The 19,069-nt window shown below is 45.5% G+C and overlaps 1 protein-coding gene across 1 annotated transcript in view; it reads right to left on the reverse strand.

Annotated features, from left to right (window-relative positions):
* Nucleotides 1-19,069, reverse strand: part of ERBB4 (erb-b2 receptor tyrosine kinase 4) — a 428,412-nt gene that overhangs the window by 281,404 nt on the left and 127,939 nt on the right. The gene's annotated exons all lie outside the window — the stretch shown is intronic.

Raw genomic sequence — 19,069 nt, forward strand, 5'->3', positions numbered from 1 at the left:
ATTTTCCTCCCACAGTGGAAATGAAGAGATGTTTTCAAGACTATACCCTGGAAGTTCTGTTCTTTGCATTAAATAAAAGCATAGAAAAAGAAATAATGAAATGCTGTGCCGGTACAATCCCCAAAGACAAACACAGTTCACTTAGCAAATATTGGGTGTAATCCGATGCCATAATTTAAAAGTACATGAGTGACGTTCCAATATGTGCAGGAAGAAGTTTAGCATAAGAAACAAACATCACATTTGAAGTAATTGACTTGTCAACCTATAATTCACTTCCTTGCAATGTTTAAGTTTTCTTAATTTCAGGGATGTTTACACCACAGCACTCAGTTAGAAAATAAGGGGTTGCTCAGAATAAAAACAACTCATGCTGAAAAGTATAAAATCACATCAAGTTTTTTTTTGTGTGTGTTTTTTTTAAAGCACCTCACCCACACAATTTAATGCAGCGGAAAGCTCAGTACAATGTCAGAAAGTCACCAGCTGTGTTTTATGGGTTTCAAGGAGCACGCAAACCTAATGTTGTAGCCCATATTAAAAAGGGACTTTTAGGTCTATGGCAACCCTGGGCATCCCTGCTGTGCCAATGCAGGAACGGGGTCTCCAAAGAAGGAGTGGAGCCACGACAATGGCAGAATGTGACCTGTGGCCGTCACAAAAGAAGCAGCATGCCAAAAACAGTCTCCTTCCCCTCCGACTGTTCCTGTCTTATCAAGACACCCACTGCAGCTGATGGGCAAAGGGTCAGGACAGACTAGGGTTGCCAACCCCCAGGTGGTGGCTGGAGATCTCCCGCTCAAAGCAGTTGCATTTCCTGGCTTCGGTGAAAACCTTGCCCAGCATTTCACCCTCAGCACAGGGAGGCTCGCAGCTCGCCCAGCCTCCGGTCCCTCCAGTGGAAGCCATTTCAAACCACCTGCCAACCACAAGCCCTGCCAAGCAATGGCACTGCGCACTTGCCTGGAACGTGGGACCGGTGCCACATTGGGGAACAGTGCTCAAAAGAGACACAGGTGGCTCCCAGACCATTGAGTGAGCAAAACTGATCTGTAGCCTGTATCTACACATCCATTGCCCCACAAGGATACCACACATTGTGAGAAACAGCACACCTTCCTTCCTGCATCACTTAGGGTTGCCAGCTCCACGTTGGGAAATACCTGGAGGTTTTTGGGGTGTTAGCCTGAGGAGGGTGGGTTTGGGGGAGGGGAGGGACTTCAATGCCATAGAGTCCAATGGCCAAAGCGGCCATTTTCTCCAGGGGAACTGATCTCTATTGGCTGGAGATCAGTTGTAACAGCGGGAGATCTCCAGCTACTACCTGGAGGTTGGCAACCCTAACAACACTTCCTGCAGATGCAGAAGGGAGACACAGATCTTTTGGTGTTTCAACACAATTAATTCCAAGGTAAACAGGAATATTTTATCCTTTAAAACAATCAACTCCACAGTACCCATCAGCAGATCAAAATTCACTCGTCACATTATCCAAAATGAAAATTGTGCAAATGTAACTGCTAGTCAGGATGACAGACTCATTTTTATTTCTGTCTCGAGATGTCGGTACTTGCAAACATCAAAATAAATAACTAAATGGATATAAACGATACCCAAAAAAGCCACTTTCATTACAGATGTATCGAGTCATCACACATTTATTTGTTGCCACACAATATTCACTGTATTTCTTAGGAGCTGGGAGAGAAGAAATAGCCCTTGAAAGGGGTTCATTATTCTCGAATGTTTCACATACACTGTGCATTGTTATTAGGGAATGACGCCGGGCAAAACAGTCACAAATATTCTGGTGTCTAAGAACAGCTGGGAAAATGGACAATGTAGACAATCTCTTACCCTCACCTGGCCTCTTTTCTCTCCTCACAACCAGCCAAAGAGAAATATGGGGGTCTGGAATTCTGTGCTCAGAATAAGAACATAAGAAAAGCCCTGCTGGGTCAGACCCAGGCCCATCAAGTCCATCACGTAAAAGGTTTTTGGGGCGGAGCCTGAGGAGGGCGGGGTTTGGGGAGGGGAGGGACTTCAATGCCATACAGTCCAATTGCCAAAGCGGCCATTTTCTCCAGGTGAACGGATCTCAATCGGCTGGAGATCAGTTGTAATAGCAGGAGATCTCCAGCTAATACTTGGAGGTTGGCAACCCTATTGGGGTGGAGCCTGAGGAGGGCGAGGTTTGGGGAGGGGAGGGATTTCAATGCCATAGAGTCCAATTGCCAAAGTGGCCATTTTCTCCAGGTGAACGGATCTCAATCGGCTGGAGATCAGTTGTAATAGCGGGAGATCTCCAGCTAGTACCTGGAGGATGGCAACCCTATATACCATATATTAAACATTAAGACCATAGGCTAGTTTTTTGACATTCCTTTTTTATGAGACTAATACTATCTCCAGAAGGTTTCTCTCTCTCTCTCTCCTCCATTGTTTGTCTTGCAAACACAGCAAGGTTTAAGAGACGACTTGAAGGACCACAGCACTTCGGAGAGGCAATTCCTTTGGTTTGGGGATAAGAATGACAGGTCTATCCGTCATGGTGCACACCCACTGCGGAACACCACTGTCAAAATTACAGAGAGTGTTTGGCTTGCTTGGCTGCCCCTCTCGCGGCAGCCCCGGTGCCAAGAAGGAAGGTCACAGCCCATCAAAAACAGGGCAGGAAGAGAATAAAATTATTTCCCCAATAACTCGAATGGTTTCTGTCAGGGTTTGTAGCAGCGCCCAGCAAAGCCGAGACCTTCAGGATTAATCTTTTTTCTTTCCAAAAATAATTACAACGTTGTACCTCCGGCATTATCGCCCTGTAACTTCAATGATTAGAGGAGTTCATCTGAATTACACACAAAGGCTTAAGGGATCTTTTTCGATAATAAAAATATGATCCTAAGCTTTGTATATATAAGCACCGTTAGCGCAAGGAAGACAGCGACCAACATTTAGAGACCCAAATATGCAAGATTAAAGTCTGGTAAAGAGGGGAAATTGTCAACAACACATTCTGAAAGGTTTGTTTCTCTGTCTCCCCAACAGTGTCAGGCTGGGAAACAAGTTCTCAGCACGGAGAAAAACAGCTGCCTGATGAGAAGGAAAAAATTGGGAGAAAGCCTTGAATGAAAGAAGAAAAGGAATGTCAAAACACACATTAAGATGTGCCCCTGGTAACTTGACATCTTGCTGAGAAGTGTGAAACATTCCAGGATCGCTGCTGCTGTTAGTTCTTCTAATAATGGCACAGTGCGTCAGCCCCGAGGATGGCTGTAGCATAGACCACCACAAACGTCAAGAGATTCTGCACACAAGGGCACAGCAGGTGTGTGTGTGTGTAAAAACAGAATGTGCCAGGGCCTGTTTGAGGCTGGAAGAACTCCACAAGAGAAAAGTGGACTTTTCCTGGGATGGCTGGCATGCAGGAACAGCATAAACCCCAAATATCAATGGGGAAACAAAGGAAACAAAGAGCTCCTGTAGGCCAGCAGTGGTTCACAGCCCATTCCTGAACTGGCGGCGGCTGGGGACAGTAAGGAGGAGGTGCCACCACGCCTCCTCCTAAGCCATTTCATGGCCGCCAAAAGACCAAAAAAGCCTTTTAGAGACTTATTTTTGTCAAACAGGACCTTTCCGCCCCATTGAGAAAAGCGAGGCTGCGCCACCGCTGGCATACCTGGGGCAAATAGGGACAGGAGGCTGCCTAATGGCAGCTCCTCCCCCCGGAACGCCCTGGGAACACCTCCCGGGATGCCAGAGCGGGCCGTTATGCCGGTGGGAAGGCCTCACCGGCGTCCCGGGGTGGTGCTGCCGTGGCGGCAACCAGCATCCAGCCCTCCCCACCAGCATTGGGGCCACTTATGGCAGCATAAGTAGCCCGGACGCTGGCGTGAAGGGCCCCAACTCCGGCAACAGCACCTTCCTGGCTTCCTAAGGGCTTTCGCCCTTAAAGGTCAGGAATGCGCTATCAGTCAGTCAAATACCTTTGTTCACTGGATGTCAAATGTATTGTGCAAGGGTAACATATTGCCATAATGATTCTTCTGGATGTAATTTTTACTCTTTTTTCTTTCTAAATTGAGATTTTTGGGGTCACTTAATTAATGCAACTGATAACCGTAATACAGATTTGGGATATAACTCTCCATGAGATTAATTTGTCTGTCCTTACAGTTATCGCCAAGCCTGAAACTTACTGAATCTGACCAAAGGAGTTTTGACTTTTCGAAAGCCTATATGCCCCCCCTCAAATTTTGCTGGTCTTTAAGGTGCTACTGGAACCCCAATCTACCTGCGCTACTGCAGACCAACACGGCTCCCCTCTGCAACACGTTTCCCTAACCTAAGGTATGAATGCTGAAGTCCTACCGAGAAATCTCATTATATGGAGCAGGTGGGAAGCAAGAGTTGTGGTGGGAAGTGTGGAAAAAGTCGCAGCAGACTTAGTTTTCAAAGCAAGAGATTTTCAGAAGGTTGTTTGCCAATTGTGTGCCTGTGTGCAGCTGTCGTTGGCCGCTTACAATCTCCTTCCCTTCCTCTCCCCACAACAGACATCCTGTGAGGTAGGTGGGGCCGAGAGAGTTCGGAAAGAGCTGTGATTGGCCCAAGGACACCCAGCAGGCTTCATCTGGAGGAGTGGGAAAACCAACCTGGTTCACCAGATTAAAGTCTACCAGTCATGTGGAGGAGTGGGGAACTGAACTTGGTTCACCAGATTAGAGTCCGCCGCTCATGAGGAGGAGAAGGGAATCCAACCCAGTTCTGCAGAGTGGAGTCCGCCGCTCTTAACCTCTACATCACACAGGCTATTCTCCTCTCAGAGAAGAACTCTGAGGCCTTGGGCAGACAGCCTGACTGTCTTGGCATTGCTGTTTGTTCTATCAAATGGATATTCTGTTTTGGAATCTAGTTGGATTTGCAATGGATACACTCATATAATGGAGATGTTGGCCTCCTGTCCATAGTTTCACTCAGGCCAAAATGATTGTGTGGGGGTGAAGAGGGGAGGTGGCTGTTTCTGTCCATCATCTATGCATTCAAGATCTTTCCTGTATGCAGCCTACAGGTATCTGCTTCAACGTCTGTAGGCTGCTGTGGAAGGTATTTCCACCTCCCATTGATCCAGGGCAGTCATTGTGTGTGTAGGAGACTATCTGCATAAAATATACATCCCATGATAAAATTATACAGCTCCCATTTACAGCATCTCGTCCGTACTAATTAATCTGAAGGTTTGCCCATAGGGTCTTTGTTCTTCATAAATGCCTTCCATTTCCAGCAAACATAAGAGCAAAATTTTGCTATGAAATATGAAATATAAGTCACCCTGTCTTCCAGTAGATATTCCACCAAGGAGGCCTCAGAGGTGTGAGAGTGTACAAATCGAGATAGGAGGGGATTAATTAGATTATTTCTGGCATCATCATAATGTCCACAATGGAGCAAAATATGTGCTAGTGTCTCCACTGTATCCATGTATCAAGAGCATTTGCGTGTGTCTGTAGGAGACTATCTGTATTTTTGTGCGTAGCCAACAGAATGTTTGAATACAGGGGGGGGTGTGTGCAAACCCCCACCCCCAGAACACTTATGAACAGATTCCCTTATACCTAAATGATTTGAGTGAACAAACAGTGAAGTTCAGGTCAGCCAATCCAAACCAGACCTCCTAAAATCTTAAAGGAAGGAATCATCACTACGTTTCTGGTTTGATTCAGGTTGGGCAAGGATTATTTCCCTCAAAATGGCCCACGCTACACCAAAAATACCAATCACTTGGGGAATTTAACCTCTTACGTTTAATTTATTTTTAACCACTTCTACTGGTTAAAACTGCTGCAATACCTTTAATGCCAGAAACGTCTAACAGGTGTAAATTAAGAAAGGCTGAAGCTCATTTTTAAAAAAAAGAGTTTTACCTAGTTTAAACTTGGAGGAAAACACTGAAAAGAAATGTGGCCCTAATCAAAGGCACTGGATGGAAGTAAAAGAAATTAAAAGATGTCTCCTTAGGCACTCTCTCTCACCACAACTGATTTTGTTGTTCAGCATTATGTCAGCTTTGTTCTCACTTTTAATGGTTTATACAGTTTTGACTAGCATAGAAATTGTGCTTAAGAAGCTTAAATATTATGTTACCTTTGAGCTGTATTTCTTTGAACAGAATAAATAACAATTATATCTAAATTCCCTTTCTGGATGCACACCTTAACGTGGTGAGGGGGTTTGTGTGTGTCAGGGAAGCTGAGAGCAATACCGTAAGGGGTCTAGACTCTATCAAGAGTGCGGTGTAGTGGTTAAGAGTGGTGGACTCTAATCTGGAGAACCGGGTTTGATTCCCCTCCTCCACATGAGCGGCAGACTCTAATCTGGTGAAGCCTGCTGGGTGACCTTGAGCTAGTCACAGTTCTCTCTGAACTCTCTCAGCCTCACCTGCCTCACAAAGTGTCCGTTGTGGGGAGAGGAAGGGAAGGCGATTGCAAGTCGCTTTGAGACTCTTTAAAGGTAGAGAAAATCAGGGTATAAAAACCAATTCTTCATCTGGCACCTATTTAACATTCTTTAGGTGCCTGGCTAAAACACATCTTCTTCTCCAAGGTTATTAATCTAAATAACTTTATGGCATCTGCAAACTTGGCCACTACACTGCTCATCCCTAGTTCCAGCTAATTTGTGAGGTACGTTGAGTGGTATCTGAAGAAGTGAGCTGTGACTCACAAAAGCTCATATCCTGCCAGACGTTTTGTTAGTCTTTAAGGTACTACTGGACTCTTGCTCTTTTCTACTCCAAAAGGTCGATGAGGCAGGACTTCCCTTTGCAGAAGCCATGCTGATTTTCCCTCAGCAGGCTTTGTTCCTTTATGTGTTGAAAAATTCTATCTTTGACTACAGTTTCTACTAATTTGCCTGTCGTTAACTGACATTAATTAGGCTGACTGGTCCGTAATTTCCTGGTTCCCTTCTGGACCCCTTTTTAAAGGAAACTGGTGTCACTACTCCACCTGTTCCTGTCTTATCAAGGTGCCCACTGCAGCCGATGGGCAAAGGGTCAGGAAATACTAGGGTTGCAAACATCCAGGTGGTGGCTGGAGATCTCCCGCTATTACAACTAATCTCCAGGCAAAAGAGATCAGTTCCCCTGGAGAAAATGGCCGCTTTGGCCATTGGACTCTATGGCATTGAAGTCCCTCCCCTCCCCAAACTCCACCCTCCTCAGGCTCCACCTCCAAAATCTCCAGATATTTCCCAACGTGGAGCTGGCAAACTTAGAAGCATCCCTAATTGATATTCTTTCCATCTGCTGGGTCAGAATGCAAACATAACGATAAACTTATAATAGAGAGCTGCTTAAGGCATGTTTAAGTGTACAAGGTCCATTCAAGATACAAAACCTCAGTTTCTGGGAATCCAGCCGGCCATTCTGATTTTTTTTTAGGCTGGCAAGAACACTGTAGGGCCAGCCAAATGCAGAAAGGATCCGTGTCTATGCATCTCGTCCTGGGCAAGCATCCCTGCTGCAATCACAGCTGGGGGAGTAAAACAGCCATTCAAAGATTCCTCCTCTCCAATTAAGAGATCCATTACTTACAATGTTACTTACAGGGCACTCAATTATCCAGTCCTGTAAATACATCTAGTCTGCCCTAGTAACACTGGTGTGATTGAAACCAATCCTGATTGTTTTCTACAAAGGTCAGTCCATTAATTTATTAATTCACTATCCGTCTCACTCTTAATATCCCGTAACAAAGCCAGAGAATGCAGGTGACCCTGGAGGTCACTTAAGCATATGCAAATCCAGTCCTTCATCTTTCCAGGTTTTACTGACACGTCCATTCATCTTGGAAATAAAGCATTAGAGAAATATATATTTCAAAACACCTACACACACAAAGCCTTATCATTAATCACAATAAATGCACTCCCTTTTCATTATGGAAACTCTCGTTTTGCTCTGTCCAGAGCAAATAGCCTGGCCTTGTCCACCTGTAGCAACTGCTACCCCCGGGGAGTCTCTTTCCCCCTCACCCAACTATTTTGGTTTCTGCCATATCATTCCTATGTCGGCGGAAAGATTAGCACAGCTTTCCCACCAAATTTAAACGAGAATATTCAGATGCATTAACAGCTGCCTGGGCTTCTTAAGAACTCGTTAATCCTTTAATCTCCAGACACATTTTTCCCCCATAAAAGATTCACAAGCAAAACAAATGCAATATGGATCAAAAAAAATTTAATCAGAATGCTTAAAATGCAATTACATTCATCAGGGTGTTCTGTTAGGCTGGGTATTAAATCCGAGCTTTATTCAATATCCCCCTTTTATTATAAAGCAATATTTTTCCACTCTGTAAACCATCTGATCCCTAGGCTAATGTCCTCTCTGCCCAAATATTAAAACAAAAATAGAGGCTGTAATAAATGAGCTGGATAGGAACTTCTATGCGCGAGCGGTTCACAAGAGGTGGAGGAAATGTTCAAACAAGGCGACGCCTCGCATCTTTCAATGAAGTGGCATGGCTGAGATTCTACAGTTATTTACTTCAGATATTAACCATCGAGGAGACTCCGTCTTCAAACCTATCGGCAAAACCACAGAGTAATTCACTCCTAACCTCTTGAGATTTCCATTGGAGTTCTTGGAAGACAATTCATCCAGATCCTTGACTAGTTGAAATTGCTAACATCCAGGAAACCCGTCAGAGGGAAAAGCCCTTGTGACGTTATGCTGCAGAGGCAGGTCCCAAGCTATTGACTGACCACTGGGATTAATTCGCTTAGGATGAACAAATCGAAACTGAATCCTGAAAAGACAGGGGTGATGCTAGGTAGGAATCCTTGAAGGACACAGGGCTTTCTTCTCTCATTTGATGGGGTCCAGCTAACATTCACTGAGACGAATCTAAGGATTTTTAGTGGACCAAGCATTATTACCAGGGTTGCCAACTCCAGGTTGGGAAATTCCTGGAGATTTTGAGGTGGAGGCTCAAGAGGGGCCCCCCAATTAAGGTATAATGCCATAGAGGTCACTCTCCAAAGCAGCCATTTTTTCCCCAGGAGAACTGATCTTTGTGAGAGATCTCCAGGCTCCACCTGAAGATTGGCATCCGTAATTATCAGAATCATAGAATAGAATCATAAAGCTAGAAGGGACCACCAGGGTCATCTAGTTCACCCCCCTGCACAATGCAGGAAATTCACACCTCCCCCCCCACACACACACACCCAGTGACCCCTACTTCATGCCCAGAAGATGGCCAAGGTGCCCTCCCTCTCATCATCTGCCTAAGGTCATAGAATCAGCATTGCTGTCAGATGGCCATCTAGCCTCTGTTTAAAAACCTCCAGGGAAGGAGCGTCCACCACCTCCTGAGTAAGCCTGTTCCGCTGAGGAACCGCTCTAACTGTTCGAAAACTCTTCCTAATGTCTAGAGATTACCGGAGAAGCAAGTTAATACAGCGGGCAAAAGATGCATTCTTTTCCATTCAGCCCATAAGATGGCTCTCTACCTTGACCAAGCCAATCAGGCCACATGGATCCATGTCACAGTAACAGGAGGCTAGACTATGGTAATGCACTCTACATGGGCCTCCCCTCCAAGTCATCTTGGAGGCTCCAGTGGACCAGAATGCCACAGCTTAGTTATTCTACACCCATTCTGCAGTGATTCCATTGGCTGCCCAGCAGTTACCAGGTTCAACTGAAGCTATCACATACAATTGGGGAGGGGCCGTGGCTCAGTGGTAGAGCATCTGCTTGGCATACAGAAGGTCCGGGGTTCAATCCCCGGCATCTCCAGTTAAAGGGACCAGGCAAGTAGGTGATGTGAAAGACTTCTGCCTGAGACCCTGGAGTGCCGCTGCCGGTCTGAGTAGACAATGCTGACTTTGATGGACCAAGGGTCTGATTCAGTACAAGGCAGCTTCATGTGGTCAATACCCTTCATGGCCCTGGATCCTTGTATCTGCATGACTGCCTCTACTGCTGGGAGAGCCAGTGTGGTGTGGAGAACCAGCGTGGTGTAGTGGTTAACAGCTAGGGTTGCCAATCTCCAGGTAATAGCTGGAGATCTCCTGCTATTACAACTGATCACCAGCTGATAGAGATCAGTTCACACACACACACACACACACACACACACACACACACTTATTTAATGATGGATATGCTGATGTCAGCAAAAAAAATAATCATTTATTTTGGGAAACAGGAAACTGTAGGTGCAAACTGTATTTCGCTTGGGGATACAAAAGACCTTAAGGGTACGGGAGTCTTATTTCCCAGCCTCAATTACATGTTAAATTCCAAGAAGGGCACTTTTATTCTGAACTACAACTGTCACATTTTTTTAAAATGGTATTGAAATTCAGGCTTTTTCATGATCTGCTGACTTGTCTTGCTTTGCCATTAGTAATGCCCCAAATATGAACTAGTCATCTTTGATGGGAACTGTGTTTTTACAACAAATTGGTGCATGCTGACCCCACCGCAGTCCGTAAGCTCATTTGCCTCAAAGGAGTCTTTTAGAGGCAACCTGCAAAAGGATCTGCATTGTCCCTGGTTCGCGTGGGGACTGGCGATGCCTTTTGCTCCTAATTGCTTTTGAAACTTCCTGACAGTGCTGGAAAAAAAGAAGATCAATGGAGAGGCAGAACAAAAGGAAGATGCAAGATCTCTGAAAAAGCACCATGGATAACATTGTAAGGGTTTTTGGTAATTTAAGACAGAAAATAGTTTTCTTTCTGCTCTTCTTTAAGGAAATCTGTAGTTAGTTTCACTGAGTTTACTTTATTTATTTAGATATTTATATCCCATTTCCCCCTACAAAGCAGCCTTTCAGCATCTTCTGCCCTCTTCCATTGTATTCACACAACAACCCTGTGAGGTAAGTTAAACTGAGAGAGACTGGGCGGCTAAAGGTAACCCAGTGAGCTTCCAGCTAACCTTCTTCTCAAAGAGAGCCGTCCGTGTTCTGCTGTTTCTACTAGTTTTGCATGGGCTGCATCCACACATATTGTGCTACAGCAGTCATTTGCCATTGGATCACCTTGTGTCAGCAAGCCAATCCAGCTCTGGATGCTCGCTATAGCACAACGGTAGTGCAATATCCAATAATGTGTGGACATTTGAGTCATCCTCCACCCATTTGGCGGGCTGTTATTTTCCATCATTAACATACTTTAAAATCACACTGGGGGAAAAATGAGTGAAGGCTGAATTTTGAGCCTGTGGAATTAAAATATTCCATCCCAGATTACCATAAAATTATTGAACCATGCAAAGAAGAACACAAGAGGCAGTCTTTCTTCTCAAATCTGCTCCAGTTTACCTCAAAGGAAATGCCTTCACAACTATCTGGCAAAGGTTCATTTGCCATGCACCGGGATTCTTGTTAGGGCTGCCAGCTCTGGGTTGTGAAATAGTTGGAGATTTGGGAGTGAAGCCTGGGAAAGGTGGGGTTTGGGGAAGAGAGCAGGGGATGCCAGGTCCCTCTTTGCCACCAGTGGGAGGTTTTAGGGGAGGAGCCTGAGGAGGCAGGAATTTGGGGAGGGGGAGGGACTTCAACGCCCTAGAGTCCAATTGCCAAAGCAGCCATTTTCTCCAGGTGAACAGGTCTCTATCTGCTGGAGATCAGTTGTAATAGTAGGAGATCTCCAGCTAGGCTGGCAATCCTACCTCCACTGGAGCTGTTTCCTCCACAGGGAACTCTGTTGTTTGGAAAATCAGATGTAATTCTGGGAGATCTCCAGCCACCACCTGGAGGATGGCAACCTTAGTTCTTGCCTACTGCTCCTTGTATAAGGTCACTGGGTGGCCCTCCAAGCTGTTCAAAGTGACCTTCAACAAATAAAGCACTGTTCAGGGTTTTTTTTTAAGTTATGAGGCAAAACATACTCCAAAAGAAAGATTTGGAATGTGTAAAGATCACCACAACAAAATACCCTGGTTTCTTTTATAAAGAAAAGCAGAAACACCTCTTTTTCATTTCCAAACTGTAACGTTAAATTGGGGTTACATATTAAATATATAAATTAGCATTTCCATGAGAAACTTGTTTGTCACCTAGTGGTAGCCTAAACTAACAGCAGAATCCATACAATCATAGTTGGAAGGGGCCGTAGAGGCCATCTAGTCCAACCCCCTGCTCAATGCCGGATCAGCCTAGAGCACCCCTGACAAGTGCTTGTCCAGCCTCTGCTTAAAGACTGCCAGTGAGGGGGAGCTCACCACCTCCCTAGGGAGCTGATTCCCCTGTCGAACAACTCTCACTGTAAAAAATGTTTTTCCTAATGTCCAGCCGGTACCTCTCCGCCTGAAACAGACTTCTGTCGGGATCGAACCCAGATCGTGAGCTGAGCTTGGACTGTAGTACTACTGCTTACCACCCTGCAGCATGGGGCTCCTATTCACTGGACTTAGAAGGCTGTAACCCTGTTTAGGATTGGGCTGCTATTGTAGTATTTTGTCCTAGCAAAGAAGGAGGCAATTGTGATGGTTGAGGGAATTCCCTCCTTGCGGACGGATTATTCCCTGGTAAAAGCCAGACTTGCAGTCCCCGTTATTTTCTACAAGGGTAGAGGGTCTAGGAGTGGTCTGCCCTGAAGGTTAATGTATTTGGAAATGTCCCAGGTGTTTCTGGAGAGCCGTCTTCTACTAATAACTTGGCTGTTTCCCACATTAGCATCAGCTTTATTGAACTCTCTCCTGAGTGAGCTGTCTGGCTTCCTATATTGGAGTTTTTACATATTTGTTTAATTTTTTTTTGCTTTCCTGCCAAGTCTTCTATGCTCTGAAAGTTGGTTGATTATCAAATTGCGTTGCTGTTTTTAAGTTGGCTTTCAATATTGTTGTTTAAATTTTATCACATTATTAGATTATTATCTAGAAAGAGTTTACCCTATATGCAAAGTATCCATTTCAGCCAGATAAAATCTACATCTAGACACATTCTCCACTGTCGTGATACAAAATACAATCAAAATTGTTAATATGATGCACTTAACATCTTGGCAGAAACTTATTTATTTAGAATCAAAACATGGTTTCTATCATGTTCTGGAAAAGCCGGCCAGCGGTCCTAAAGATTTGTTACCACAGTCTGGCAAACCCGTTTGGTTCAGAACTAGAAAACGACTGGTTCCTCTATGTCACTGTCTTGTCAGAAGCAGGTGTCTGAGGATAACAAGACTAATGAACAGAGCCACAAAAAACCAGTATGGCAGCCAGTTAGACCAAAATGATAAAGTCCTGGACTTCCACCTGGCCAGCTTAAGGGCCAGTCCTTGCTCATAAAAAGGTGGATTTGGACAAGTCGCATGACCAACCTGCCATTTCCATCTGCAAAAAGGAAATAATATGGACTGAAAGAAATTTGTGAATTTATTGGATCAGGATTTACATGGAGGAGGAGGAGGTTTTTAGATGCCAATTTTCTCTACCTTTTAAGGAGAATCAAACTGGCTTACAATCACCTTCCCTTCCTCTCCCCACAATAGACACCTTGTGAGTTAGGTGGGGCTGAGAGAGCTCGAAGAGAACTGTGACTAGCCCGAAGTCATTCAGTAGGCTTCATGTGGAAGAGTGGGGAATTGAACCCGGTTCACCAGATTAAAGTCCACAGCTCTTAACCACTACACTACAAGACCAAACAATGCAGACCCATCAATGTCACTGGAATTAGATGGGTTGAAGCTCACAAATTCCACTTCTCAATGCATTCCACCTGACTTGTGGAGTGTGTTCTGAAGCTTCAAAGTAAGTGGAATGGCACCTGACCAAGTGCAAAGTGCAAACAAAGAATTCTGTTTCTTTCCATTGCAAAAAACAACAACAGCAATTCATGCTTTGGTGGAGGAAAGGAGAGGTTTTTTTTTGTTGCTAATGTCCCTCTCCACTGCTGACCCCCCACACTTTGCTCCCTACATTGTTCCCATGGGGTCCTTTACCCCCCAAGAACAAAATTTAGGGGACTCACTGGGCTTCAGGAAAGCCCTGCTCCACCAGCCCTGGATCTTAACATACTACCTCCTGTGAACTTTGACAGAAGCCATTTCGACTACAGCATTTTTGCCCAAATACCAGAGCACTGCCACATTGCTGGTGACACCAGCCTAGGGCTCTTTTTGCTGCCAGCATCGCCGGACCTCAGGCTGGGCCTTTCCCACTGCCAGGAAGTCTCCCCTGGCCGGCCAGATGATCGGTGGCGGGGCCAGGCAACCCTAACATGACGCCAAAGACTAGGGTTGCCAGCTCCGGGTTGGGAAATACCTGGAGATTTTGGGGGTGGAGCCCGGTGAGGGTGGGGTTTGGGGAGGGGAGGGACTTCAATGCCATAGAGCCCATCTTCCAAAGTGACCATTTTCTCCAGGTGAACTGATCTCTGTCACCTGGAGATCAGTTGTAATAGCAGGAGGCCTCTAGCCACCACCTGGAGGTTGGCAACTCTACAAAAGACTCTGCTCTCTAATCACAGAGGAGTACCACAAAAGGAAGATCAGGAAGTCACAGGAGGTTTACAGGAAAATTCTTCCTATGGGTTAAGGTTGCCAACCTCCAGGTACTAGCTGGAGATCTCCAGCTATTACAAGTGATCTTCAGCCAATAGAGATCAGTTCACCTGGAGAAGATGACTGCTTTGGCCATTGGACTCTATGGCATTGAAGTCCCTCCCCTCCCCAAATCCCACCCTCCTCAGGCTGCGCCCCAAAAACTTCCCGCCAGTGGCCAAGAGGGACCTGGCAACCCTACTATGGGCACATGGCCTCACTGATTTGAACTTTTCACCCACACTCAGGGGCCTCATTCAAAATCAGACATTTTATTGGCAGTAAATATCATAAATTTTTTTTCTTCTCAGTAGCAGTCTCATGACGCTCCGGACCCTGCTGAATTTGTCGCTCTTTTGGATGATGGAAACTTTCAGTAATTACTGGCTCCTGAATATTAACAGCCAGAGTATTAACGAGGATGCTAACAATAACAAGATGCCAAGATTATGATGCCAATCTTACAAATTAGCAGCCACTAAAGGCATTAGGTAGGATATGAGCGAAATTTAATATATGGTAACTCAATTTCTCATGCAAGGGGTGTCTGGGGAAAACAAGGACAGATTAGTTACAACAGACACACTTGGAAAAAAAATCTGTTGTTGGGGTTTTATGTATGATTTCAGTGAAGTTACCCATACGAATTAAGTTTATTTAGAACAGTGTCATATTAAATTCATTTTGGAATGCTTCGATGTTGCACTGCTAGAATTTGCCTGTGTTTTTAGTATTATAACTGTATTTTGTATCTTAGGGCAGCCAGGTCCCTCTTCACCACCAGCAGGCAGTTTTGGGGGCAGAGTCTGGGGAGGGCAGGATTTGGGGAGGGGAGGGACTTCAATGCCATAGAGCCCAATGGCCAAAGCAACCATTTTCTCCAGGGGAACTGATCACTATCGGCTGGAGATCAGTTGTAATAGCAGGGGATCTCCAGCTAGTACCCGGAGGTTGGCAACCCTAATTGAACCTGTGGGGGAAAAAATACCATAGTTGGAATAGAGACTAAACTCACAATGAATTTTACAATGGTTAAAAATTTTCCCCAGGACATTAAGCCATCAAACGGGGGGGGGGTCTTCCAAACATATCCCCCCCACTGTGTTTCTGCTCACATGCTTATCACGTCTTGCAGACCGTTTCCATTCTAGCTCCTATGTCAGAAAGGAATTTAATCCCCAGGGGAATTTCGAAGAGTAAATTTATTTAGGTATTCGAAAAAAGTAGATCCCGCCTTCCTAGTGCAATGTAGCGTCTAACACGAATAAAAAACTCTGACCACTACAGAATAAGTAAATTAATGCAATAAGATTTAAAATGAATTAGACCAAAAATTATAAGTAATTAAATTAGCAGCGGCAAGAGGGTGACGAAAGCAGCAAATGAACCACAGGTAAAGCTGCAAAGAGGAGCAACGGGACAGAAATAAAACCTTACACCCACCCGCCCCGCGTGCACACACAAATCTCTCAGGAATAAAACATACTTTGCAGATCTCCAGAGGCATAAACATCTGTACAGGCTTCCTGGCAAAGGGAGTTTGAACACCTGTGTACCAGTGAGAGAGCTACCTGCAGAATCCCGCCCTGAGGTCGGCATGCAGAATAGGGAGCATCTCCACTCACTGGCAGGTTCACCTGGGCGGCGGCAATCCTTCAGATCCCCCATTCCTAAGCCACATAGGGTTTGAACTGGAAATACGACATTTCCTGGAAAGCACACCCTTCTGTAGAACACAAGAGATCACAGAGCCACCAGCCTGGGCAACATGAACTTGGGAGAAATAAGCACTGACACAGCCCGTGTTGACTTCTTCATCTTTACTGCTGAAAGTCTGATAGTTCCTATTTTGGCCCAAGCTCTGTCACAGCATTGCTCATAATCAGAATGTAGGGTTGCCAGCTCTGGGCTGGGAAATACTTACAATCTTCCTCCTCAGCCCAAACCCCAAATTCCAGGGGCACCTCACCTTGCAAACCTACCGTACTCTAATCCCACGTTCACCCCAGAAGGACTCCAAAGTCACCGCAAAGCACTTACAATTCACTCCAAATCCCCAGACTCCCTCCAAACAAGCTGTCATGGCTGGCTCTGCCCTGGTATAGTAACGCAACCAAGCTCATCTGGGTTTGGCACCAGTAACTCCTTGAGTAACACACACTATCAAGTCAAATAAGGCTTTATTTGGTGGGGGGAGTTAAGAAGGTATTAAAAACACAGCATGCAGTTCAAGGGCAGTGGAATGCTCAAAATAATAAAGCCAATGAGCTGTCTTACTTTCTGGAGTCCTAAGGTAGTACAGTTGGTTCTTAAGGCAAGGAGTTTCCAGAGCACAATCTGCCCAGAACAAGTATCTGCCCAGGAGCAAGGAGGGATGAGAGGAAAAGGTGAAGGGAAAAGGAGTGCTTCTCCCTAGCTACACTAAAAGCTGACCATACCCTCCTGACCTCCTCAACTAATCACTGGGCAGTATCCAGGGAACTGTCCAGGGTGAGAGCAAGTTTCCCCTCCCATATCAGATTCACAGCTGAATCCCGTGAGCTAATTCAGCAGGCTTGAGAACCTGTCCTTGGAAAAAGGCTGTTGTGTTGGCATGCAACCTGCACCTGCAAAGAAAAGAGGGGTGGGGGGAACCTTTCAGCTGGGAAATTCCTCCCAAGTGAATTCTCTCCTGACACAACCTCCTTCCTCTGCTCCTTCTCCTTGATGTTCCTGGGTTTCCAGAAGGTGCTGGTTCCATCTCCCGCCAGTTGCCAACCCAGTGCGACAAGTCTAGCTAAAAGTGAAGCAGCCCTTCTCCTGTTTGGGCCTCTGCCCAGGATTACGGCCTCTGCAGCTACAGCCGCCATTTAAAACAAAGTGTAAAAAAACAAACAAACAAACACCCAACTTTGTATCAAGGGTAGGGTTGCCAACCTCCAGGTGGGGCCTGGAGATCCCCTGGAATTACAACTGATACGGCAATCACTTCCCCTGCAAAAAATGGATGCTTTGGAGGATGGATTTTTTGACATTATACCCACTGAAGTTCCCTTTCAGGCTCCACCCCCACCTCGCAATATCCAGGATTTTCCCAACCCGGAGCTGGCAATCCTATCTGTAGTTTGACCTTGTATGATTCCTTTCCTCAGTTGCATGTAGTAACTACATCAGCTATCTCCTGCTTCAAGGGGCAAAATTCTAAGGCCAGAACAAATAAGATTTCTGATCCTTTTCTGCGGCTGCGCTTCTACATTTAGTCCTTCATCGCAAAGCGGCTTTGTAACAAGTAAATGGGATTATGTTTCAGAGGAGGCTAAATCCACAATAGGGTGACTCCTCTCTCCCACTCTTGGGAAGGAGAGCCAGCGTGGTGTATTGGTTAAGAGCGGTGGTTTGGAGTGGTGGACTCTGATCTGGAGAACCGGGTTTGATTCCCCACTCCTCCGCAGGAGCTGAGGAGGCTAATCTGGTGATCTGGGTTGGTTTCCCCACTCCTACACATGAAGCCAGCTGGGTGATTTTGGGCTAGTCACAGCTCTCTCAGCCCCACCTACCTCCCAGGGTGTCTGTTGTGGGGAGGGGAAGGGATGGGGATTGTAAGCCGGTTTGAGCCTCCCTTAAGTGGTAGAGAAAGTCGGCATATAAAAACCAACTCTTCTTTTCGGAACAGTTATTAGTCCCTGTTTACATTGCTAAGGAAAGGGATGTTTGCTGTTAGCCGCCTAAGCCCTTTCAGAGTTGCATCCCCCATTCATTTTGCACAGTTCTCTTTGTCACACAGAAAATGCATCAGGTAGGAAAAAATAATTATACTTTCTAAGCTAAGTATTATTATGTAAAACATTAAACAAAGGATCCGTTTCAATTTCACACTGGCGCCGTGATGTACTGACCTTCCCAACAGCGCCAGGTTGCGATTCAACAAAAACCCAAGACGGCAGCTCCGTTTTGTGCTTAGCGCCTTCCCCCCCCCCACCTCCTGTTTTGTATTAAAGGAAATAAGATTGGACTTCAATGCTAATAACAACTCAAGGACATCTAAACTAATTTTCTCTTCTTCCCCAAACGACACATAATACATCAGAGGCTGTCACACCGGAGTCCCCGCATTAAGGTGCAGCGGTAACAAAGTACGAGAAAGAGTTCAAATGAAACGCTTATTTAATTCTATGGAGTTGCAGTCCCGTTCCCTGCATTTTCTCCTCTGGAGTTTAATTAAAAGTTTAAAAAGCTTTAAATAGGAGCTGCGACAGAGGGCTTCTCCTTGCAAGTAAGCAACGCCACGCCTGTTCAACACATTCAGGTTTCCGGCCTCTGCTTCACGCTGAGGCCATTTATGCTCAGAAGGTTTTGCCTTGGGTTTGCCATTCACTAGATGCACATTTTCCCCATCTGAATTCTCAAAACTCTGAATGGGGGCTTATTGTTGAGATTTGAGAATTTGGATGGGGCAAATGTGCATCTAGAGAGTGGCAAATCCAAGGCAAAGCCTCCCGTGCACAAATGGCCTGTCTGTGGGTAGAGCTGCTTCCTCTCCCTT

Source organism: Euleptes europaea, chromosome 15 (assembly GCF_029931775.1).
Source record: "Euleptes europaea isolate rEulEur1 chromosome 15, rEulEur1.hap1, whole genome shotgun sequence".
Taxonomy (NCBI): domain Eukaryota; kingdom Metazoa; phylum Chordata; class Lepidosauria; order Squamata; family Sphaerodactylidae; genus Euleptes; species Euleptes europaea.